This window comes from Dermacentor variabilis, chromosome 5 (genome assembly GCF_050947875.1).
Source record: "Dermacentor variabilis isolate Ectoservices chromosome 5, ASM5094787v1, whole genome shotgun sequence".
Classification (NCBI taxonomy): Eukaryota; Metazoa; Arthropoda; class Arachnida; order Ixodida; family Ixodidae; genus Dermacentor; species Dermacentor variabilis.
The window spans coordinates 143,211,147-143,234,733 of NC_134572.1; positions in this window are offsets into that span (position 1 = coordinate 143,211,147).

Sequence of the window (23,587 nt, forward strand, 5' to 3'; positions counted from 1 at the left end):
TACATACGGTCAAGTTTATGCAACAACTTGCCTTGAGACGCCCTATGGAAGGCCTCCGGAAAATCCAAAAACATAATGTCAATCTACCCAGTTAGGTCACGTACTGATGCAAATTGATGCGCAGTTGACAGAAGGTGCGTAACTGTAGATATCTGTTTCCGAAAGCCTTGCCGATAGGGGTGATAAGATGATTCGTTTAGCCAAACAAATGTGAATTTATGTCGCAATCACATGTTCCAACACTTTACAACATGTGCTAGTGATGGAAATGGGCCGACAGCTTGAGAACGACAGGCGGTCGCCTTTTTTATGAATGGGAGTGACGCGCGCCTTGATCCAGTCATTCGGTATTTCGCCGGTAGTAATTGAAAGATTAGAAAGTTCTGTCAAGAAATTGAGCTATTTGCTGTGAATAGTGCCGCGAAAATTCATTTGGGATACAGTCGCGGCCACAGGACTTCTTTACGTCGACTGTCAGAAGCATGTCTATGATGCCTTCAAGAGTGACCAGAGGGCCTTCATGCACTGGTACTGGCACATTGCTAAGCATAGAAGTATCATATTTTGAGAAAACGCTTTGGAAGCACTCATTAAAATGGATAGCTATCTCCTTACCATCAGTACTCATTAAACTGTCAACTTTTATTTTATTAACACTATCTTTGTTTTCTTTCAAATGATGATTTCAAATGATCACAATCACACACGGTATTGTCAACAGATTTATTTATTTATTTATTTATTTATACAATACTGCAGGCCCAAATGAGGGCCCAAGCAGGAGGGGTAGAATTCATAAATATTTACATATATACGTGTATATATACATACACAGGCACACATAGAAAGGAAATACAAAAGCAATGCAACATATGTAAATATCAGAAGAAAACTGAAATGAAAGCGACGACTAATAAGATTAAGAGAAGGTACACTGAAGGAAGACAACTCGACAAACATTAGAACAGTATCACACGCATATATGAGCACTTGCAACCACTATCGAGAGAGGTGACGACAGCCAGGCATCCTCGACAGAAACCTCTCTCCCGACTATATATGCTGTATCCCGGTGGTACGATTTCACTACCACCGATAGCCTCATGTAGGCAGGTTTCACACACAAACATGCGGGTCGTATGTGAGAAAGAGGGATTCAAGAGAGTCCAATTTATTAACAATGGGGGGTCCTGGCATTACAAGAGAGCAGGCACAAATTCATTGCGTCAGCTTTCAGCTATTTGACTATGGGGTGTCGTTTTTCTAAACTGCTTTACGCGCCATTTCACTATCATTCCACATAAACAGCCGATAATTGAACAAAGTTTGTCGTGAATTATAATGATCGTTCTTCCTTGATCTTTCTCGGCTTTCAATATGTTTCGGCGCAATAAGAATTTTGTAGAAATATATGCGATGCTTTCAATGTATGGGCTTTAAGTTGTACTTTTATTCTCTGTAGTCCTGGAAGTGCAGCAAAATAGGTCTTCTTGGTACTGGTTCTTAAGCCAACGAATGTCACTAACTAATATGCAGTTTACGCCTAGCCTATGTGAAACAGCTTTTCGATAATCTTATCGCGCAAAGTATTATCAGTGCATTCCCCCAAAATGTACTTTTATTTTTTTTATCCTGTAAATATATTGTTGCTTGTATTGTCACCTACCACTCCTGTGATAGCCCAAAGTTGGGCTGACAGTATCAATAAATAAAAAAAAGGAAATAGACTAAAATGCAAGCACATTGCTGCAGTGATGCCGGAATAGTCCGTTGGGCTTTGCTTATGCAGCTTTCTAAGGAGTTTTACTTCACACGTGCACAGATGGCTTTTCCAATTTACTAGATCAGTTGAGTGCTTCTATTCGGATCGTTCGCTTGACGAAGCGCTTTGTGGCTTTCTTCAAATCCGAGGAAACTGGTATGTCGCTTAGCCAGAGTTTTCTGTGGTCTGTGTTGAAGATGACCTTAAGTTACCTGTTGAGCATTAATTTAGTAATCGATGAGCTGTTGAATGAAGCAGCACGCGGGTAATACCTTCCCATATTGTAACTGTGGAGAAATGCGGGACTGTGGAAAAGGTATGATCATTTCCAACCTAATACATCTTTAAAGAGTGGACAGTTATCGTACCATGGAATGTGAAAGTTAAAGGTCGCGATTCAATTTGGCTCGCTAAATCTCACAAGGAAGTACTCTATGATGGCGTATTAGTATAGGGAAAGCCCACAACAGAGTATCATTTTGTTATTTCAGACATTCATTTTAAAAGAAGGGTAAGAAATGAGCCCCTCTCTAACAGCCTGAACGTGCTCCTTTTCGTCAGATATTGATCGTTACGGCGGGCCACACAAAACGTCGGCATGTGCAGTGCTGTTGACTGCTAAATGAAACACATGAGTTCAGGACACGTGCAATTTTTTCTTCTCACAAGGGCACATTTGCACTAGATGACTTGGAGTCGTGGTCGTTGGCACTTTTATAATCCCTGGTGTAGTTCATTGGCGCAGCTTTAGCATTTACTTACCACTAAAGCGCCAGCAATTTAGATCCGGAAATTGCCGTATCCGCTTTCACTGCGAGCGTCACATTTCATATCGGAAAGACGCTGTTATGCTACCGGATTAGCGTACGGCTGGGATAAAAAAAAATAGATGAACTGCGAGAGAACAAAAAAAGAATAAAGTAATGAATACCGTGTCAAGAAGGAAAGTAATGAAAAGCGTGTCAAATATTTTAACTTAGTTTTGGGCGCATTATGACGCCTTGCACAGATGAAGTAATCCAATTCAAGCGTGGTTAATAAAGATGGTAATGCTTATTTCTAGCGTAAAAGGCATAATTTGTTTAGCAATGCGGCGCAAACTAGTATATATAGTATTTAGAGTTCTCAAGCAGCGAGTGTTTGTGGAGACAAGAGTAATACCTTATTAAAATTATATGCCCTGCTCGATATTTAATTTGCAGAAAGATAAAATAGTGCGTGTACAAGTGCATGATGCGATATGATGGGGCACGACACTACTTCAAGCAAGCCTTGCTCACGAAAGTCGTTAATGCAGGTTTTCATGACACTGGCTTTCTACTCCGCAATTCTTGGTTCCTACCAGCACGGTGAAACTGGCCCGCCTCCTGTCTGTCTGGTGGCGATGAACGCAATTCCAGGCATGGACAATGCCTGACTGCCCGTCTGGCAACACCTAGCCACTATGACTGCACTCGAAACTGCCGGCTGGGTACTTAAAGGCCAACCAGCCATCGTTCGGTTCCGGCACGACACCACTTCAAGTATGCCTTCCTCACAAATGCCTTCAAGTTAGTTACCTTGAAGGTGCTGATCCCTTGCGAAGACTAGTGGCTATTGTATCATAGCGGTGTTGTACCCGACGCAGTGCACTGACGTGTTTAAATGATTGGTCGGTGGTGAGTAAGGTGACTATTGCCTTGTTTGAGCGCTCGTCCTCGTGGGCGTTGTTGAGCAAAATGGGCGTCCCATGTCCAAGGCTGAAGCAGATGCCTAAACAGTCGTCTCGGACAGATTCAATAAGCTGGAGGACACAGTCAAATCTATGGTAGCCTATTTAAAAAAAATTCTCAAGATAGGCCGGCAGCTTCACTGGAAAGCGTACGCAAGCATCAAGCTGATCAAAAGGCTCTGTGCGACGACTTGAAACACGCGAAAGAAGAACGCAAAGCAGCCTGGGAAGATATTAAGTTACCAAAAGCAAAGATAGCGACGTTGGAGACGCGTATCCCGTCTCCACCGGCTGCTGTTTCTGAATCATGTGTTGCAACATTGCGAGGCGTGTTTAGACGGCATAATAAGATAACTTCTAAATGAGATGATGCGCAAAGCCGAATAAGGCGATCTCACCTGCTCTTCTTTGTATTAGAAGACTAAGCTAAAGAAGACTCGGCTGCCTTAGAACAAGAGGTTATTAAATTCTGCCGCGTAAAATTGAGCATTGAAGTGTCGACGGCTTAGCTTGAAAGAGACCATAGCTTAGGCAAGTATACGGATGACAGGAAAAGGTCTGTTATAGCTCAAATAACCTTTTTTTTAAAGACAAAGGGCGTTTCTATCTTCTGCACAAAAAAAACTTAAAGCGTCCAGCTTTTTTATCCGCCAAGATTTTTGACCAACTACGCAGAACCAATAAAGCTCTTCATTGCATTTGCTAAGGGAAAAGCCAAACCATTCAGCCGCTCTATTGACCGACTGCGCATTGAGGATGCAACTTATGTTTATGACAACACCAGTAAAGCTGTAGTCCTTTGTAGCAGATAGCTACAAACCACACCAAACAATTCGAGCTGTCGAAGGTCTTAGTCACTTACAACCGCACCATCATTATCAGTAGCATTCTCAAATATTAGAAGCATGCTGCCCAACTGCGACCACGTTGTCTCGTTTCTTGACGACTGCAATTCTCTCTTTCTATTTCTCACTGAAACATGACTACATCTGGAAATAATCGGTAATGAAACCTTCCCCGCGATAATTCTTTTAACATGTATAGGTATGACCACAGTGGGAAAAGAGGTGGTGGCGTATTCTTGGGCGTCAAAAGAACAGTTACATCATATGCTGTGAACACCAATTCGTGTAGTGAGATTGTATGGGTAGAATGCCTAACCCGTAACCATAATGTGTTAAATGGGGGCTGCTATCGCCCTCCCGATTCTAATCAGTTCTATATCGTTGAACTGCACACAAGCATTACAAAAGCAATTAACATCTGTCAGGCGGATATCATTTATCTCCATGGCGACCCTTGCTCCAATAAACTCCAATCATCATCATCATCTTTTTGGAGGTTTCAGTTTTCCACTGATTGAATGGAATAAGCTATCATCCTCCTGTCGGTCGTGAACATAATTTATTTTTTTACCGTGACCTTATAATGTATTCCAAATGGTTACCCAACGCACCCGTGGTGCTAACACCTTAGACTCAGTTCTTACTAGCGCACCTGAAAGATTTCGTGAAGTGACTTATCTAGAAGGCTTTAGTGACCATAACTTGCTTCTACTTAATTTTAATGTCCCTTTGCAGTCTACAAGCGTCACTAAGAAAACTATCTGAGGCTATAACAAAGGTGACTTGGCTCTCGAGTGATATTGCAGACTATGAAATCTTTGAATGTGAAAGAGTTTTCAAATTTTTTCGCTGTAATCGTATCTCGCGTACTGGTGGCGGAATGTTCATCGCCGTACGTGACGGCTTGAGTTGTTGTGTTATAGATATGGCTACTCGTTTGGAAATCGTGTGTACGCGTGTCAGTCTCGGATATTGTGATTTTATTTTTTGTGGGTGCTATCACCCGCCTAGTTCGCCCTTAACATTTAATTCAGATTTACATGATGCATTAAATGAGTTAATTGTCCGATTCCCCTCATGTCCACTCTTCCTTCTTGGTGATTTCAATTTTCCAGCAATTAACTGGCATGACTCTCCTCCCTTATCTGACTGCTCATCTGAGTGCTCTCTCTTCATCAAGCTTTGTATGGAGTTTAATTTTAAGCAACTTGTCTTTCAGGCTACACGATCTACTTACCAATCTGCTAACATTCTTGACCTCCTTCTCACTACTACACCGCAGCTTGTTTCATGTTTAAGATATTTACCTGGTTTGAGTGATCATTGCCTCATTTATTTTGAACTGCGCATATCTGTTCCCGCTACCAAAACGCCAAAAGTTATGCGAGACTATAAAAACGCTGACTTTGAATCTATAAACCGCGAACTAATGGATTTTGTCACTAACTTCATTCCAAGTGTCCACACGCGCAACATTGATCAAAATTGGACCTTATTCAAAGATAAAGTCAATTTTTTAATTAATGAATTCATCCCTCAAAAACGCATTATATCCAACTCTCAAGCCCCGTGGTTGAACGCGCGTCAGCGGCGCCTACTGAACAAGAAAAAAAGGCTGTTCCGGCGAGCCAAGGCAACTCAAACGGCCGAACGCTGGAACGCTTACGCCACCGCTAAGGCGGATTATAAACAAGCTTCGTATGAAGCAAAACAATATTTCTACCAACACATGCTCCCGCTCCTTCTTAGAAATAACCCGAGGAAATTTGGGAATGTGGTCAGCGGGAATAAGCCGAATACAATAGATCTTTGCGATGATCACAACACTCCAATACACCAGAGAGATTGCTGCAAAGTGTTAAATGATTTTTTTGCCTCGTGTTTCTCTTCTACCTTGCCGAATGTTTTCGCTCATCCTTGTACATCTGACTTTTTACCCATGGATCCAATACTCATTGATTCGGTTGGTTTGACATGTTTAATTGAAAAACAGAATATTTCATCTTGTTCAGGCGTCGACGGCATTACAACGAAGTTCTTGAAAAGTACATCTACCTGCTCATCACTGATTCTTTGTGCAATCTTTGAACAGTCGTTACAGAGTTGTACCATCCCTCCTGATTGGAAGGTGGGGAAGGTGGTTCCATTGCATAAATCAGGTAGTAAAGCTTCAATACTAAACTATCGGCCCATTTCATTAACCAGCGTTCCCTGTAAACTTCTTGAGCACATTATTTATTCTCATCTTATTACCTTCCTTGAATCTAACAACTTTTTCAAATCATGTCAACATGGCTTCAGAAAATTTTTTTCGTGTGAGACACAGCTCCTATCTTTAAGTAATGATTAATTTCGCGCTATGGATGCTAACGTTATTGTGGATTGCGTTTTTTTTAGACTTTGCTAAGGCGTTCGCCACTGTTTCTCGTGATCTATTATTAATTAAACTCGGTGCTCATAATATTAACGATCAGGTATTAGCCTGGATTAAATGTTTTCTTTCCAACCACAGTCAATATGTCTCAGTTAATGATTATGACTCGCCTCTTGTTTCTGTAACTTCTGGAGTACCTCAAGGTTCTGTGTTAGGTCCTCTACTGTTTTTAATTTACACTAATGGTCTTCCTGATAACGTTATCTCCCATATAAATCTTTTCGCAGATGACTGTGTGCTTTATCGTTCAATCACTAATCCCTCTGCTGAAGCATGTTTGCAAACGGACTTAACGCAATTTCTTTATGGTGCAGCGAATGGCTCATGACTCTTAGCACCACTAAGTGAAAACACCTGCGTATCTCCAGCCGTCTTCCTGAATACACCCCTCGCTATCTTCTTAATAACACTCCGTTATCATCTGTCTCATCGTACAAATACCTGGGTATTCACTTAACACACAATCTGTCCTGGAAAATGCACGTCAACTGCATATCTAACCAGGCTAACCGTACGCTCGGGTTCCTACGGCGTCATTTCATCGCTTCTAACAGCACCGTTAAGCTTCATCTATATAGGACGTTAGTCAGACCTAAACTAGAATGTGCTTGCTCCATTTGGGATCCTAATCAGATAACCTTAATTAATGCTTTAGAGTCTGTTCAAAACCGCGCCGCCCGTTTTATTGTTTCAAATTATTAAAGATAAAAATTATTAGGCTAAAATTATTAAGGCTAAAGATAACGACTATTCTCAAGATCTACCCTCCCTCTTTAAGTCTAGCCCCCAAATGTTTTGGCAAGCTATATCACCTGATTGCGGTTTACACTATATTTCGTTAAATAGTGAGCATGAATTTCCGCTTACTCATGATGAGTGCCCTGCGGTCTTTAACACGTTCTTTTTTTCAACCATATTCACAAACGAAGACATTTTACTCATTCCTGAAGTCACTGATTTCGGCTGCCAGGACATGGAACTAATCTTTATTACTGAAGGTGGTATCACATGTCTCATTGTTAACCTTAAAATGTCTAGCTCTTCCGGTGTCGATAGTATTAACTCAAAAGTATTGAAAACTAAAGCTTCGATAGCTTGCAAAATTTTGTGCCACATTTTCTGCCATTTATTATTATCAGAGTTAGGTTCACTCCCATCTAAGGAAACGCGGTGCATTTAATTTAAGGACTTTGGCACGAGTCATCTGTTTGTGTGATTCTCTTCTTGAGAGCACGGTCATGAAGCAGAAAAGGATAATAACTTTAGGCAACTACTCAACTTGAAGTTTCTGTCCTAAATGTGCGTCATTCTGTATGCCACGTTCTGTGTAATCTATGTAACTTCACGCACATTTATATGTATTTATTTCTCTTATTCATGCTTTAAACTACACTTTCTTACGCAATGTTTAATTATGTGCGCAAGCAATAGGCGGGATCAAATTTATCCGATGTTTTGTTCGCTACGGAATCTTCAATTGTAACCGTGATTTGCAACGATGTTCTCTACCCATCTTTGCGGTATTCACCTGTACCGGTCTTATAGTGATGCCCCCCTTACTTAATGCTTCTCATGGGACCTATAAGGTCATCTGAGATAAATAAATAAATAAATAAATAAATAAATAAATAAATAAGTAAATAAATAAATACAGAGAACAGTGGTTCGAAAGATGATGGGCAGGCACATTTGCAAACAACGCTAAGCGAATTCTTCTGCAGAATCAAGAGCTCTCTTATATTTCTTTTGCAACTTTGATGTTACGCTTTGCAATCCTGCCCTTCGGTCGCCGGTAGGAGGCACCGTGGATGACGCTGTCGCTCTCCTTCGGTCCTTGCAACCACACCTTCTCCCCAAGAGGAGGTCTTTGCTGCCCACCGGGAGCATCCGCCGGGTGCAGAGGCACTTGCTCCATTTGAGCCACAAACACCCATGCAGGACCTCCTCGATGCCGACATGGATTCCTGATCCGCAGGTGAAGGGGCAGTGTGGGGAAGCCTGCCGCATGAGTGCGCCGCTGTGCCTTAAGCATCACAGTCTGGGCCTGGCTGATGCGCCCGTGGCAGGCTTAGCCAGTCTGAGGCCGTAGAGCGAGGAATGGTGACCAAGAAGCAGTCGCAGTTGGCCTAGGACTTCGGGCAGTAAAGGGTTACTCTCAAAGGGCTCTTGCGCCCTGTGTCGTCTCTGAGAGCCTCAGCTAGCCATTGGTTCTGAAGCCACGGCCCTGAGCCCACAAGTTTTACTACTGCTGAACGAAGCACAGTATTTTCTTACTCAAACTGTGCATGGTGTCTAATGTGTCTGTGAGTGTGTTTCTTTTTTTCACAGGCAATATGTCGGAAGATTTGCAAGGCAGGATCCGAGAACCTTCGCTAAAATTTGGTATGATAGCTACTCCCGACACGTAGCTTCGTGGAGTTCACTGAAGAATACGTCGCGTTAAACGCCTTAGCGTGAAGGCCTTCCGATAAACTTCCTATGAGCAGAATTCGGGTCTGTAATTTCTTCTTTCATATCTATTATTTCGTGAACGTGGCCAGACAGTAATCGGAACAAAAAAATTTGGTGGTTCCCCCAGTGTTGAAAGCGATGTCGGAAAGTCGTTCCTTAGTCACTCGGTTTCCGGATCTCGCCCTATTCGCATTTCCTCAAACACTACGGCGCGCCGTGCGTGTCCAGCCTATGTTTAGAAAACAATGCGTTCACACAGACGCCTTAACAAACGTCATTTTCACGAGAAAGATAAAAGTACTCGAGACAAAGAAGCACAGCGTGATTTATACAAGCTAAGAAAGAGAGGCGACATTCCTTGTTGTATCAAGTACTACTTCAATATGCACATCAAACGCATACGAAATACAACGTAGAAGCGTAACATGGCATTGCCCACAAACTGCGCTAGTGGGTGCACTGTTGGTGCACCCATTATGAATCCTGTGATCCCACGTGAGCTCGCAACTCGCGAATTTCCGGCAACGCGTGGCTTACAAATGCTACGTACATACCAAGATCTCAGACGTACAGCGTAGGCCACTTTATCGGAGTTGCGAAACAAATGCGCTGTATACATATGCCTGTGGTGATAAAAAAAATAGAGCGTGCTCAGTCATTCGGTTGTGGTCTATTGTGGGTTGCGTGGCGGCTGAGGTGGGACCTAAGTGATAGCGACATCTGGATTACAAAGTTTAATGTTAAACAAAGTATGAGGCGTCTAATATAATATGACTACGGCGGAGGAGCATCCTGACATCTTACACTTGTCGAACATAGAGAGTAGAAATAACAGCAGAATCGCTCAAAAAATACTGTGGACTACTTAGCTGACAACCTTATTTCTTCCTGGCAAGCATGTGAGTGTCTGCCACACTATCCAGTAATAGCAAATATCAATCTATACAGAATAAGTAAAACTTGTTTTTGTATCTGGACCCAAGACGTATCAAATTACTCCTCCGAGACCTACAATACCACAAAATCACACCGAGAATTGAGGCACATATATGCAAATTGCGATTTCGGAAGTCCAGGTAACCTATCTTGTTACCCCAATATCAAAACTAGACACGGTCGCAATTTGTCTTCATCGCTCAGCTGGTCGCCGTTGTTCTATGGATACGTCGTGCCGATGCGTGGCATGAGGTTGTGGGTGCGACTCTCGAGCGCGGCGACCGCATTTTTATGTGTATGTAATGCGAGGACACTTGCCTACGGACAATTCTTTGCATATCAATCCTATTGTCAATATCTACAGTGCCTCACTATCGTTTTACGCGTGTTAACTTTTATTCGCGTATTAGAGACAGCGGCAATAAAGCCGCATCACTTAGGGAAGTAAAAAGCCTACAAAATGCGAGCTGTGAAAGAAAGAAAGAACTCGTGCAGCTTCTGCATCCACTTTGATAATATGACTTCAAGCGAGCACTAGCATACGCAAACGACATTGTTCTGTACGATGCATTTACGGTGAAAAACTGCTGAGAAACTCAACATTTTATGAGATGTCAGGGTTCACAAAATTTTGAACGTAACTGGAGCCATCAGTGAGCGCAACAAATCACTTGAAATATCTGCGACACTTCGGTACAGAGCGAGGAGATGAAACACCGCAACAAAAATAAAACCGCTATGCCGCGCCATCATTTACGATAACTTTAGATTTCACCTCCCACTCCATCAGACGCCGGTCCCTAAATTACTGAAAAGTTAGGGAAAGCATTCAAGTCGTTGCAGCGTACTATTGTATACACTTTGCAAAAGCAGCCCTGGCCATCAAAATTAAATAAATACCGTAGATGCTCGAAGTAAACATGAGAATAACACACACAGTTAAGGGGATGTGATCACGCCGAGTGAAAATGCTTATCATGACATGTGTAAACTGACGAATAAAGAAAGAGGAGAGCCAAAGCGAGAAACTATGCAAAATAAAGATCGGAAGCCCAGCTGCCGTTTTGAATGGTTTAATTATTTTTCCGTCGCATTGTTTATGCCTTAATTAACTTGTAATGTGGCTGATTCCGTTGCATGGTTCGAACGTTAATAAAGCAGCTCGAAATCCGTTGACTATACTTGTAGGTTTAGGTTTGAATGACCATAATTTAAGTCCTACTATCGTCTCATCCACCCTTCACATACGACCCTTCTCATGGGCAAGTTTCCGTTGATCCCAGTTAGCTATGAAAAAAAAAACCTGAACCTAAATCTCACGATCGTCATGTGAAGTGTGCAATTTCCTTGAGTAGCATTCCCGTGACTCGGAAATAAAACACATTTTACAGTGTGCGTTCACTCATCCGATATGCCGTTATCCTCAAAAAATGCGTCGCGGGGTTTTATGGAATCGCGGTGTTTGCGTTTCGCTCTCGGAGAGAAAGTGACACACGAAAGAAAACAAATGGAGGTGCCGAAAATTTTTTTTTCTTGGTCGAGCGACGCTCTACGTATATCTGCTCGAGGACCCGACTCGCTATGTCGTCTGTAAGCCGTGCCACGTGGAGAATACAGGGTCTGTAGGCTATGCGAAGGTTCGGGAGCTTCCTCCGTTCTTTCCAGCGGCCCTCTAAGCGACTAAAAATATCGCTGTTCAGAATCACCTCCCTATTCCATAGTTTCATCTCTAACTTTTTTTTTTTCGTTGCTGACCGTAATCTTCCGGCGCTTCTATTTGTCCCTCGTAAAAGTGCAGAAAAAAGGAATGGCCGTTTCAAGGTAATGGTTTGAGCAGCAAGAGGGCGTGGAAAGCCGAGCTTGAAGACGTATGAGCGATTTTGCACTCTACTGTGCTTCCGTTGCCGCTCTTGTCGCCTCTACTTAGTCTTATGGATGCGACAGTTCGACGGCCACGCAGCCAGAGCTTGAGCGCTCGGCAGGCACTTTCGTCGCCGAAAGTTGTCATCTTCCGTATAAGCAATTATCTGTTGTAGCGCATGGCGCCATTTATGGCTTGTATTTTGTGACTTTGACGAGAAAATTGTTGACTGAGATTTTACAACGTCCGAGGTATTAAGAGCGAAAATGAATGAATGAATGAATGAATGAATGAACGAATGAATGACCACATAAAGAAATTATTTCTTCTTCAGGGAGAAATCCTTTTTCGCATTTGTACCAATTACATCTTTCTAGCCTGTAGCCTTTTCAAAACAGTTCAGATAGATAAAAGGAAGCAACAGTACTTCGAACATATCACTCAAGGAGCGCTCTGGCGTAGCAACCGCCTCTCTACCGAGACTTGTTTTTTGTTGACTCGTAGTTCACCGCGCCTGTGCAAATTGACAACGCGTGCCTGCATATTTTCTTTTGCTAGTGGCCGTTCTTAACCGGATCACAATTCATAAAAACGTTACCAGTCAGCGCAAAGCGCTCCATCATTTATCGGAACTTTCTCGAATGTTGTCGCTGATTCTACAGGAAGAAAACCCTGTCCACTCAGATCGTACGCGTGATTCGAATAGTGCGCTTATTGGAATACACGCGAGATTGACCAATTATTCTAGAATGTAAGTGCCCGACGATCGACGTCGCGGTACTCGGATCGTGTGGACTCCGACACTTCTTTTTTTTTCACCACCGGTGGGCGCTGGGCACGCCTAGTTGAAGCATTTTGGTACACATTGAAAGTGGGAGCTTTTGTGGAACATTATAGAATTGTGTTTTGTCGACAAACGATCGCACAGTGCTCTCTAGTGTCGCAATAAGTGCCGGCGGCCATGTGGAACGAGTAGGGCGCTTTAATTACTTTAATTGTTTTAATTGACCTGACCCGCAAGTCCGAGTTTCACGACCGACCAAGGTGCCTTCATAAGTGATCGTTAATGAGTATGCCGGGATTTGTGCCGCACCAGATTCAATTACACATCGGGTTATAAACGACCGCACTTGTGGCTTGCGCTACCGCCAGAGACATTGAGATAGCATTGACGCTCGTCTTTATTTTGTTGCCTTTCCCTCTGCCGACTTATTTGCTCTGTTCATAAGCACATAATGCACTCCTTTTAATTAGTAGAGCCTGCAAAAGCGACGACGGCTAATGCTCGAGATACCAAGGCACAAGAACCCATTGGAGGAGTTCTTGCGTGTTCTGTACGCATGATCATTATTCGTGTCTACATTAATTTGCAATTACAATAGCGCGTTGTGAGGTGGCACTAGGACTTAGATGGCCAGCCGAGATTTTGCCGAACGTTATCGCAGTAATCGAAATCCTGTGATTTTATTTCTTGAATCTGTTCTTCTTGAATTCGCAGACCATTTATGCTAACATTTGTTCTCGCTCATCTTGCTTCGAGAAGCGACAAGCACGGTTTGAAGCGAATGCGGCACCGCATTTCCACTGCGTGCAACATGTGATCTCTTATTTTGGAGGACGTTTTAGGGATTCCGTCATTATTATATATATATATATATATATATATATATATATATATATATATATATATATATATATATATATATATATATATATATATATATATATATATATATATATATATATATGTATATATATATATGTATATATATATATATATGTGCCTGTGTGTGTGTGTGTTTGTGTGTGTGTGTGTGTGTGTGTGAGAGAGAGAGAGAGAGAGAGAGACAGAGAGAGAGAGAGAGGAATACACCTGACAATCCGAGCACAGTGCTAGATGTGCAGTGATCACAGGTTAGTGAGGTCTAGGATTTACCGCAATATGAATAGCGAAAGAGAAAAGAGAAAATTGCTGAAGTAGAAACAGGCCAAAATAAAATCAGTAAGGGTGAAATCAGATTCAGATTGGCACCTGCAAACACATCTGCAGCCTTACAACAGAGAGATGAAGATGTCATAGACGTAATGAATGAGACTGCAATTAGGCTAACTTCAGAAGCAGAAATTGGAGTGGGAGGTAAGGCACCAAGGCCACCAGTAGGTAAGAGAGAGAGCAAATGATAAATGAAAGGTAGGGAGGTTAACCAGGACTGAGCCCGGTTGGCTACCCTACACTGTGAAAAGAAAAAACCAAACGGATAGGTTAAAAGAAGAAGAGAAAGTCCACAGGGGATATCGTTCAGTCCCTCAGTCCTGATCACAGACGCTGACTCAATCCTGTAGCTTTCAAATATCGCAACAGAGCTTTTGTAGCCTTTTGTAGCTGCGATATGCGAGGCCATGGTCCCAAGACCTTGTTGAAGGTGAACGGTTTTCTATCTAACTAGGCCTTCCGCTGAGCGCCTCAACAGCGGGAACCATTATAATGGCTCAAGACCATCCGATCACGAAATACATTAGTACCGACACGCTTAGGGCCCATGCTCGTCATGTTTCAGTGATGCAATCAAGCTCTCTTGCCTGCCTGCCAGAACGACGACCACAGGCGTCCTTCTCCAACGAGGCCAGCATCCATCGTGTCTCCCTACCATCGGGCTTCACACCCTCAGCAGGTTCAACCTCACCTTTGTGGTGTTCAAGATAACCTCAAGTGCGTGTTACGGTTCCAGGGATAAGAAAGAAGACCGACCTGCCTACCTTGGCCTTGAAGCAAGCAGTTATTGTTCGCACACTTTCTACTTTGACCGAGTCCACATATATACGGATGGCTGTTCCACCCATACCAGCTCCACCGGCGTAGTGGTTATACCATCGCGATCACTAAGCATCCGATAAAAGATTTTTCACTTGATAACATCGACCGGTTCGGAGCTTGTTGCCCTCCGAGGTGCCGTTGATTATATTAACAACCAACCGGCTAATCGGTGGGCAATATTCTGCGATGCGAAGGCGACCGTACAATGTCTTCTGTTATCTCTTCGTTGCGGGTCCAGTGAACAACTCATGTCGGAGATACGAGAAATGCACCATCTAATGATCGCAAAAGGACACGACATGGTGTTTCAGTGGCTGCCTGGCCATTGTGGTATCTCCGGCAACGACAACGCTGACGAAGCTGCTAGGAAAGCATACGAAGGAGCAACCCTTGTTTCGGTATCTTTATCGCGAACTGACGCAGCCCAACACTTAAGCAAGCTTGCGCACCGTATGACATCGGAGAAGTGGCACACACCTGAATACACCCAACGTCGATTGCGTTCCCTCGATCCATCTATGCAACTGCGGCTGTTACCAGGGCTTCCGCGTAATGAGGAAACAAAGCTGTGCCGCTTACGGTTGGGCGTCGCATTCACCAATGCATATACGTTTTTGATTGGAATGGCTGATAGCGCCGAGTGCAATGCCTGCGGTGTCGAAAAAACTATAGAACATCTACTGTGCTACTGCCCATCTTTTGAAAATGAAAGACAAAATCTCTGCACAGCTCTCAACCAGTAGGTAAACTCTCCCCAGTGACAAAGGGCCTAATAAAGAAACGACAAAGAATGAAAGTGTGCAACTCAAGAGATCAGATAGAATTAGCAGAACTCTCAAAACTGATCAACACGGCGAAAATAGGTCATATTCGAAATTTAACGTGAGAAAGTCTTTGGAAGCCGTAGAAAATGGACTCAGTCTGAAATCAGTGAAAAGGAAAGTTGGCATGGGAAAACCAAGATGTACGCATTGAAAGATAAGCAGGGTAATATCATCAGCAGTCTCGAGGATATAGTAAAAGCAGCGGAAGAATCCTACACTGACCTAGGTCTTTTTACCCCGGTCAATTACTCACTGTGAACCCTGATCCTGAGATGGGAATTCACAAAAGAATGAAAATGGGCTGGAGTGCTTACGGCAGACATTGTCAGCTCCTGACTGGAAGCTTACCATTATCATTGAAAAGGACGGTGTACACTCAGTACATTTTACCGGTGCTGACATATGGGGCAGAAACTTGGAGACTGACAAAGAAGCTTGAGAGCAAGTTAAGGACCGCGCAAAGAGCAATTGAACGAAGAATGTTAGAGGTTAGGGATAACGTTAATAAATAGAAAGAGAGAGCAAACGGGGATAGCCGACATTCTAATGGACATGAACAGAAAAAATGGAGCTGGGCGGGCAATGCAGGTTAGATAACCGGTGAGCCCACAGAGTTGCAGACTGGGTGCCAAGAGAAGGGGAGCGCAGTCGAGGACGGCAGCAGACTAGGTGGCTTGAGGAACTTCGAAATTTCGCAGGCGTTAGTTGGATAGGGGTAATTGGAGATTGCAGGGAGAGGCCTTCGTCCTGCAGCGGACATAAAATAGGCTGATTATGGTGACGATATAGCAAGGAATGCTACACGAATTCTGAGAATTGTTTACTAATACGTTAGCATTCTTTGGCCTGTCTGATACTTCCCTATTGCTCGATTATTTAGCTATGTTATGCATGACTGCCGATCGCTACTAATAATTTATTGTTACACTATTATAACAAATTGATATGTTAACTTGACCAATCTTACATTTATTTCGCGCATATACAGGTGTATCGCATCAACTGAGCAGAAACACCATCAGAACCGGTTACTTTTTTTTTCACACCACAGTTGTTTCTTTTTCCTTTCTTTATTTAGCTTTTTTGTTGCTACTTTGACGTGGCAACGGCGATGCCACCAGTTTTTCTTTTCTAACACTGATAATATCGTCTACTATTACACTAATATAACGATTACACATGTTAACTTGATCGAGTATGAATCTATTTTACAGATATAAGGCGTCACGGGACGGACACATTTCGCGGAGGAAAGATTTTATTCCCATAATACGAAGCCAGACTCGCTTACGTACATCTAGGATTTATTTGGACTCGAAGTTGAGACCCCAGAAGTATCAGGATTATGACCTCACTGATATTCAAACGTACTCGGACTCACCGGCACCCAGTCGCACTCATACTCATAAATCCTGAGATCGTCGATGTGTAACAGCAAGAAAAAACTACGCAGATAGTATCACGCAGGAATGAAATCTCGGGACGGAACTGATACGAAAATCCAGAAATATCTATATTGCGACATTCTTGCGTATACGAAACACTGTTATGTGCGAACGTTTTATTTGCGCCTGACATGTCGCTCCTTGCATGTTTCGTAGGAAACTTCTCACAGAAATATAGGGCAGGTCCTAGGCTTGCACACTTCGTTGTCTTTGTGTACCTTTCACTCCGTGAACTCTCACTCAATAGTGGCAATAACACCTACTAGCATCAGCACGCAGTGCCCGCAGTGCTGTTTATCCAATTGGAAACAGGGAGGCATACCTTTCTCTGAAGTCGCGAAGTTCTATCACGCTTCCTGCCCAGTCGGGCGAGGAGGGGAGGGAGGGGCCGTAGGGTCGGCTTAACGAGTGACTGTGTGCTTAACGAAGCTCGTCGTGGTGGGTAGGTTTGCCAATAAAGCCTAATGTGGATAGACGGCACGGAGAACCTGCAATATCTACGGCGTGGGAGAGACGACAGCTCTTCGGCTCGCACCATTTGGCAAGCGCCATGCAATCATTCCAAGCAGCCACTGCCGTGCCTTATGTCTGAGCACTGCGCCGAGTTTCTGTTTTCGTAGACAGCACTTGCGTCTTCACTTATAACAGCTGACCGGTCGTTGAAGTGTGCTCATGGAGCACCGGATGGGGACAACAGCGTTCAGCTCTCCAAATAAAGTAAATTGGTTATTACGGGCCAAACCACAATACGATTATGAGGCGCGCCGTAGTGAGGGACAACGCAATAATTTTGACTAGCTGGAGTTCAACTAAGCATCCGACAAAAGATTTTTCACTTGATAACATCGACCGGTTCGGAGCTTGTTGCCCTCCGAGGTGCCGTTGATTATATTAACAACCAACCGGCTAATCGGTGGGCAATATTCTCCGATTCGAAGGCGACCGTACAATTTCTTCTGTCATCTCTTCGTTGCGGGTCCTGTGAACAACTCATCTCGGAGATACGAAAAATGCACCATCATATGATCGCGAAAGGACATGACATGGTGTTTCAGTGGCTGCCCGGCCATTGTGGTATCTCCAGCAACGACAACGCTGACGAAGCTGCTAGGAAAGCACACGAACGAGCAACCCTTGTTTCGGTACCTTTATCGCGAACTGACGCAGCCCAACACTTAAGCAAGCTAGCCCACCGTATGACATCGGAGAAGTGGCACACACCTGAATACACCCAACGTCGATTGCGTTCCCTCGATCCATCTATGCAATGTTACCAGGTCTTCCGCGTAATGAGGAAACAAAGCTGTGCCGCTTACGGTTGGGCGTCGCATTCACCAATGCATATACGTTTCTGATTGGAATGGCTGATAGCGCCGAGTGCAATGCCTGCGGTGTTCCATAACGCGGTGCAAGAACCTTCTGTCATTTTGCCTCCATCTAAATGAGACTGCGCGGCCGAGATTTGAACCCGTGACCTAGTGCTTAGCTGTGTATCACCACCGCGATTCAGCCACCTCGGCAGGTAACGTTGAGCTTATATCTAACGTACGAATAGTTTGTAAAATGATAATCGAGCTTCATTACTCAACTGAACCGCGGCTGACCTTGTAATAAGCCATCGTTATCACGCAAGCTCCAGTATATGGCTGCAAAAAAGTACCAACTTCTGTCCCAGACGCTGCAAAAGAGTATCAACTTCTTTCGTAGACGCTGCCAGGACACACTCGAAGAATGGAAAGCACACCATAGTTTTGGCGAACCGCAGATCAGATCCAGATCGTTTCGTCTACCTTTCACTGAGCAAGCATTTACATCACAGCATTTGCGTAACATCGCGCGTCGTCAAATTTACACGCGTGCATGCGCAGTCAGAAAAGTCGACAGGCATGAGCATACTAGTGCAGTATGGCAGAGTCGGTTTTGAATAGCGCATGAGGCTGTGAATTGTAATCGAGAGCAATTGAATCTCCCGACTGAAGGCGCAGTTTTATTCATTATGGAATATAGTAGCGCACTTCGAAACAACGACGCAAAGCAGTATGAACAGCGTTCATTCAAAACCAAGGTATGGACACAAGATAATGCGCAGCGCTATATTGTGTTACGTCATTGTTTCTAGGTGAGCTGCCATGTGTCATCATGATTCAACCGAAGCTTCGACTGCTGCTGTTATTTCACATAAGCTAAACGGCCGATTTCTCTCGCTAAATATAGTGCTAATTAGCGCCTACATGTGACGAGTAATTTTTCGAGTTCCTCTTTGCGATAATATTACTAACCACGGCACTTAGAAAACCCTGTCCACCCATGAATTATCTAGTTTCGTGTATGGCGCGCTATCGTGGCTATAGTGAGCGGTAATTTCGCAAAGGCAAGCTACAAAATAGTGCAATTTCGACATCCAGGTAAACGTTGCGTAAGAAACAGAAACTTCCTGTATTTCATGAAATATCGGCCAGGATAGGGAGCAAGTCCCAACTACATGCTTCTCTGTCTATTTGTAGACATTCTTGGAACTATAATACTAAAGAAATGCTACAGTAACTGCAGCTTACCAAGAAACCCCATGCAGCCTTTTTGACGCTGTTTCAACAGCAGTCCCCATCGGTTCCTGGGAGGCTCAAACCAACAACGGCGGCAACGGTGGGATTTCACAATATGCACCACCACCATTTTCCTCATGAACAGCTTTGCAACTTGCAAATGCGGTCCTCGTTCATTATAGTATATATCGCCTATTGTGACTGCCTAAATACACGCACAGACTCGACAGCACTCGGGATTTTCGTGCTGCACACAACTTCGCATTTGTTGTGAAGCAAAAGTTGTTAGTCCATCTGACTGCAGCTGTACGACTTCGATGCCCAGTGACTGTGTGGGGCAAAATTATACATTGTTCGCCCTACAGTCAGTGTTTTCCCCTGTTGGCTGATTGAATAGAACTGAATTTTTATTCTCCTTGAACAAATACACAAGGAAGGAGTAGCCACAAAAAGCTACTGAGATTAGTGGCTTGTCGAGATGGCTGCCCCTTTACACAGCAGCAGTAGATATGAAACAATTTTCATACAAATGACTGCTTTCATACAGATGTACGGGCAATGACTGCACAACGGAACATATGCATTTTGCAAAATACAAAAGAAAGCTTCAAATTATTGAGCAAAATATGTGAAAATAGATAAATAAATGCATCATAGCTCACAGAAACTGATCTCGCATTGTTTTTTGGACAACTGTGACACATCTACCGATTTGTTGGCAAAATTATTGAGCAGAGCTGGAAGAGTAAAAGTGATTGATTGTTTCGCATAGCTGTTTTGAGGAGTAGGTATGTGCCAAATATTGTGGTGACGCGTAGTGTATACGGCAATATTTTCGCTTAATTCTGAAATCTTGCTGTAAAAAGAGTTGTTCTTTCTTGTGGCGGAGCAGTATGTCTGGAGTAAACCATAATTATAAAAATCATGGACATTTATAACCTTAAACTGTTTAAAGAGTTGCTGCGTGTGAAAATCATATGGGACGTCTGCAATTATTTGCATAAACTTCTTTTGAATTAGGTACAGTCGGTTTAGATTCGTTTTTCTTGTTGTGCCCCATACTAGGTGGGCGTAGGACAATTGAGAAAGGGCTAACGAGTTATATAGTAGTAGTTTTATACGTTGAGAAATGATATGTCTACATTTGTTTAGCATACCCGCAATTTTGCACAATTTTTTATGAGTTTCGCGGATATGGTCATCCCAAGTTAATGTACTTGAAAAATATACGCCCAGCACTTTCATGCATTCTACTATTTCAATCACACTGTGACGAAGTGTAATGAGCGGCAAGTTTACAACCTTATTTTTTGGTCTCAAGAGTATTTCTTTTGTTTTTGCGGTATCAATAAGTAAGGAATTGCACTTTGTCCATTCCAGTAACAGCGGCATTGTTTCATTAGATATCTTTTGTATTTCGTCAGTTGTTTTACCGGTGATTATTAATGTAGTGTCATCAGCATAGCAAATTGATGTTACATGTGGATTTAAGGTAAAGGAGTGTAGGTCGTTAACTTAAACACAAAATAAAAGTGGCCCCAATATGCTGCATGAGGTACTCCCATCTTTATGTATTTAATATCTGAAGAAGATGCTCTTATTGATACATACTGCTTACGATGCCTTAAATAAGAAACTAGGAGGTCATACGCAATGCCATGTACACCGTATGGCTGCAATTTATCAAGCAGTGTTTCATGCTGTAATGAATCAAAGGCTTTCGATAAATCTACGTATACTGCCAGTGTTAAATTATGGTCTGAAAGTTTTTTAGGGTTATTTCCTTTTGCTTTAGCAGCGCGGTTTCCATCGAAAAATGCTGACGAAATCCATGCTGAAAATTGTGTAGTAATGATTCCTTGGAAAATTGTTAGACGATCTTATATATCAGAGCTTTACTATCGGTGTGAAAAAAAACGAATAATAATAATATTTGGGGTTTTACGTGCCAAAACCACTTTCTGATTATGAGGCACGCCGTAGTGGAGGACTCCGGAAATTTCGACCACCTGGGGTTCTTTAACGTGCACCTAAATCTAAGCACACGGGTGTTTTCGCATTTCGCCCCCATCGAAATGCGGCCGCCGTGGCCGGGATTCGATCCCGCGACCTCGTGCTCAGCAGCCCAACACCATAGCCACTGAGCAACCACGGCGGGTGAAAAAAAAAAAAAAAAAAAACCAGGAGATTAGACCTGTCGTTGTACCGTACTATCACCGCGTAGCTCAGAACCTGAAAAAGATAGCGAGTAAATTCAAAGTCCCGGTTGTTTTCTCAGCCCCTTCAAAACTTGCTACATTGTGCGCCCGCCTGAACAACCAAAAAATAGAACGCGCGACCTGCGGAACCCAGCATACCAATCCACTTATCAGTTGCAAGGAAGGGGTAGTTTATCAAATTGCACTCTCTTGCAAAAAGGTTTACATTGGACAAACGGGGTGGTGTTTAAATGAAAGGCTAAAAGAACACGAACGGTCACAGGAAAAAGGAACTGGTTCCAATATGGCCATCCATTGCAAAGAGTGCGGGTGCAAGCCTCGCCTAAGAGATACCATCGTTCTGGACAGAAGTCGAGACAGCGTTGCCCGTGAGCTGAAGGAAGCCTTCCACATTTAAAGGAAGGGCCTCGAATGCGTGAGCGTACCATAAAAAAATCTGTATAAAAGTAGGATGTCCTTTTTAGAAGCCCTGAGTTAGAACTGAGCATGTTGCTGCGCCGCCCGCGCTTGGTAAAAATTCCTAATCGTTTCGTTTTTATGGTGTACTCCCTTACGGCGGTGTTTGTGTATCGCGTAACCATTATCATTTATAGTCATTTGGCCGTGTACACCACGTGTCATCTTCACGAATGTCACCTTCACAATCGTTCTATCGCCTTTTGCCTGGTTACCATGTGATGTTTGACAATGCGCGAGTTGCGCCGCGAGATTTGCGCATATATATTGCGTGTTTCCGTCAATAAAGCATCAGTTGTAAGTAAGCGTTCGTCCGCGTCTCTTCTTGTGTCGTCTGTTTGGCGCTATGGTACTTCAGTACATTTAGGTCCTTGGTTTTAAGGAAGGTAGCGTAAAGTTGTCCTTTGGTTTTAATTTTACCGTATATATCCTTGCTTACACAAGGTTTTCTTATTTTGTGCGTCCGTTTAGCAGTTTTTGTGGGAAAACTTGCGTGATAAGCATTTTTCACTACATTAAGAAATTCGTCATATGCCTTATCTGCATCTTTGATTTCATATATGCACTCTCATGTAACATCCTGCAGGGATTCTTTAAATCGCGTCAAGTTTGCATCCGAAATATCTGGATAAACGCGTTGACGTTTTGCTTTTTTACGGCAAACTATGTCTAAAAGTAGAAAAACGGGTAAATGATCACTGATATCGCATGCTATGGTGCCAGCGGTAGTTTTTTCAAGCATGGTATTCGTTATGAATAAATCTAACAATGTCTTTGATGTCTCTGTTATTCTCGTTGCGCTTGTCGGAACACATAGCCTTACATACTAACAGTCGATAACAAAGTCATTTGCTTGGAATCACGTTGAAGTAAATTAATATTAAAAACACCTCCGACAACAAGTTTGAGATTCTGCTCAGTAGAAAAACATAATAAGCGTTCAAGGAAACTAAAGAAATTGTCAGAGCTGCCAGCGGGCGGCCTATACAAGCCAACAAACATGTTTTCATTTGCACGGACCGCTACAGCTTCAGTCATCAGTTACACATGTCATCAGTTACACATGTGCACTCTCTTTCAAGGTGACAATCGATGCATTTTTGCCTAAGGATAGATACACTCTTTTGTTGTTTCGCGTCACGAAGAAATGAGCATACGGATGTGGCGCATACATTTCCGAGTCATTTTCGTACCAGGTTTCTGTTAATATAATCAAAGAGAAGGGGAAGCTTACGCGATGAAAAAAAATTTCTATGCCATCTATTTTTGACTTTGCAGACCGACA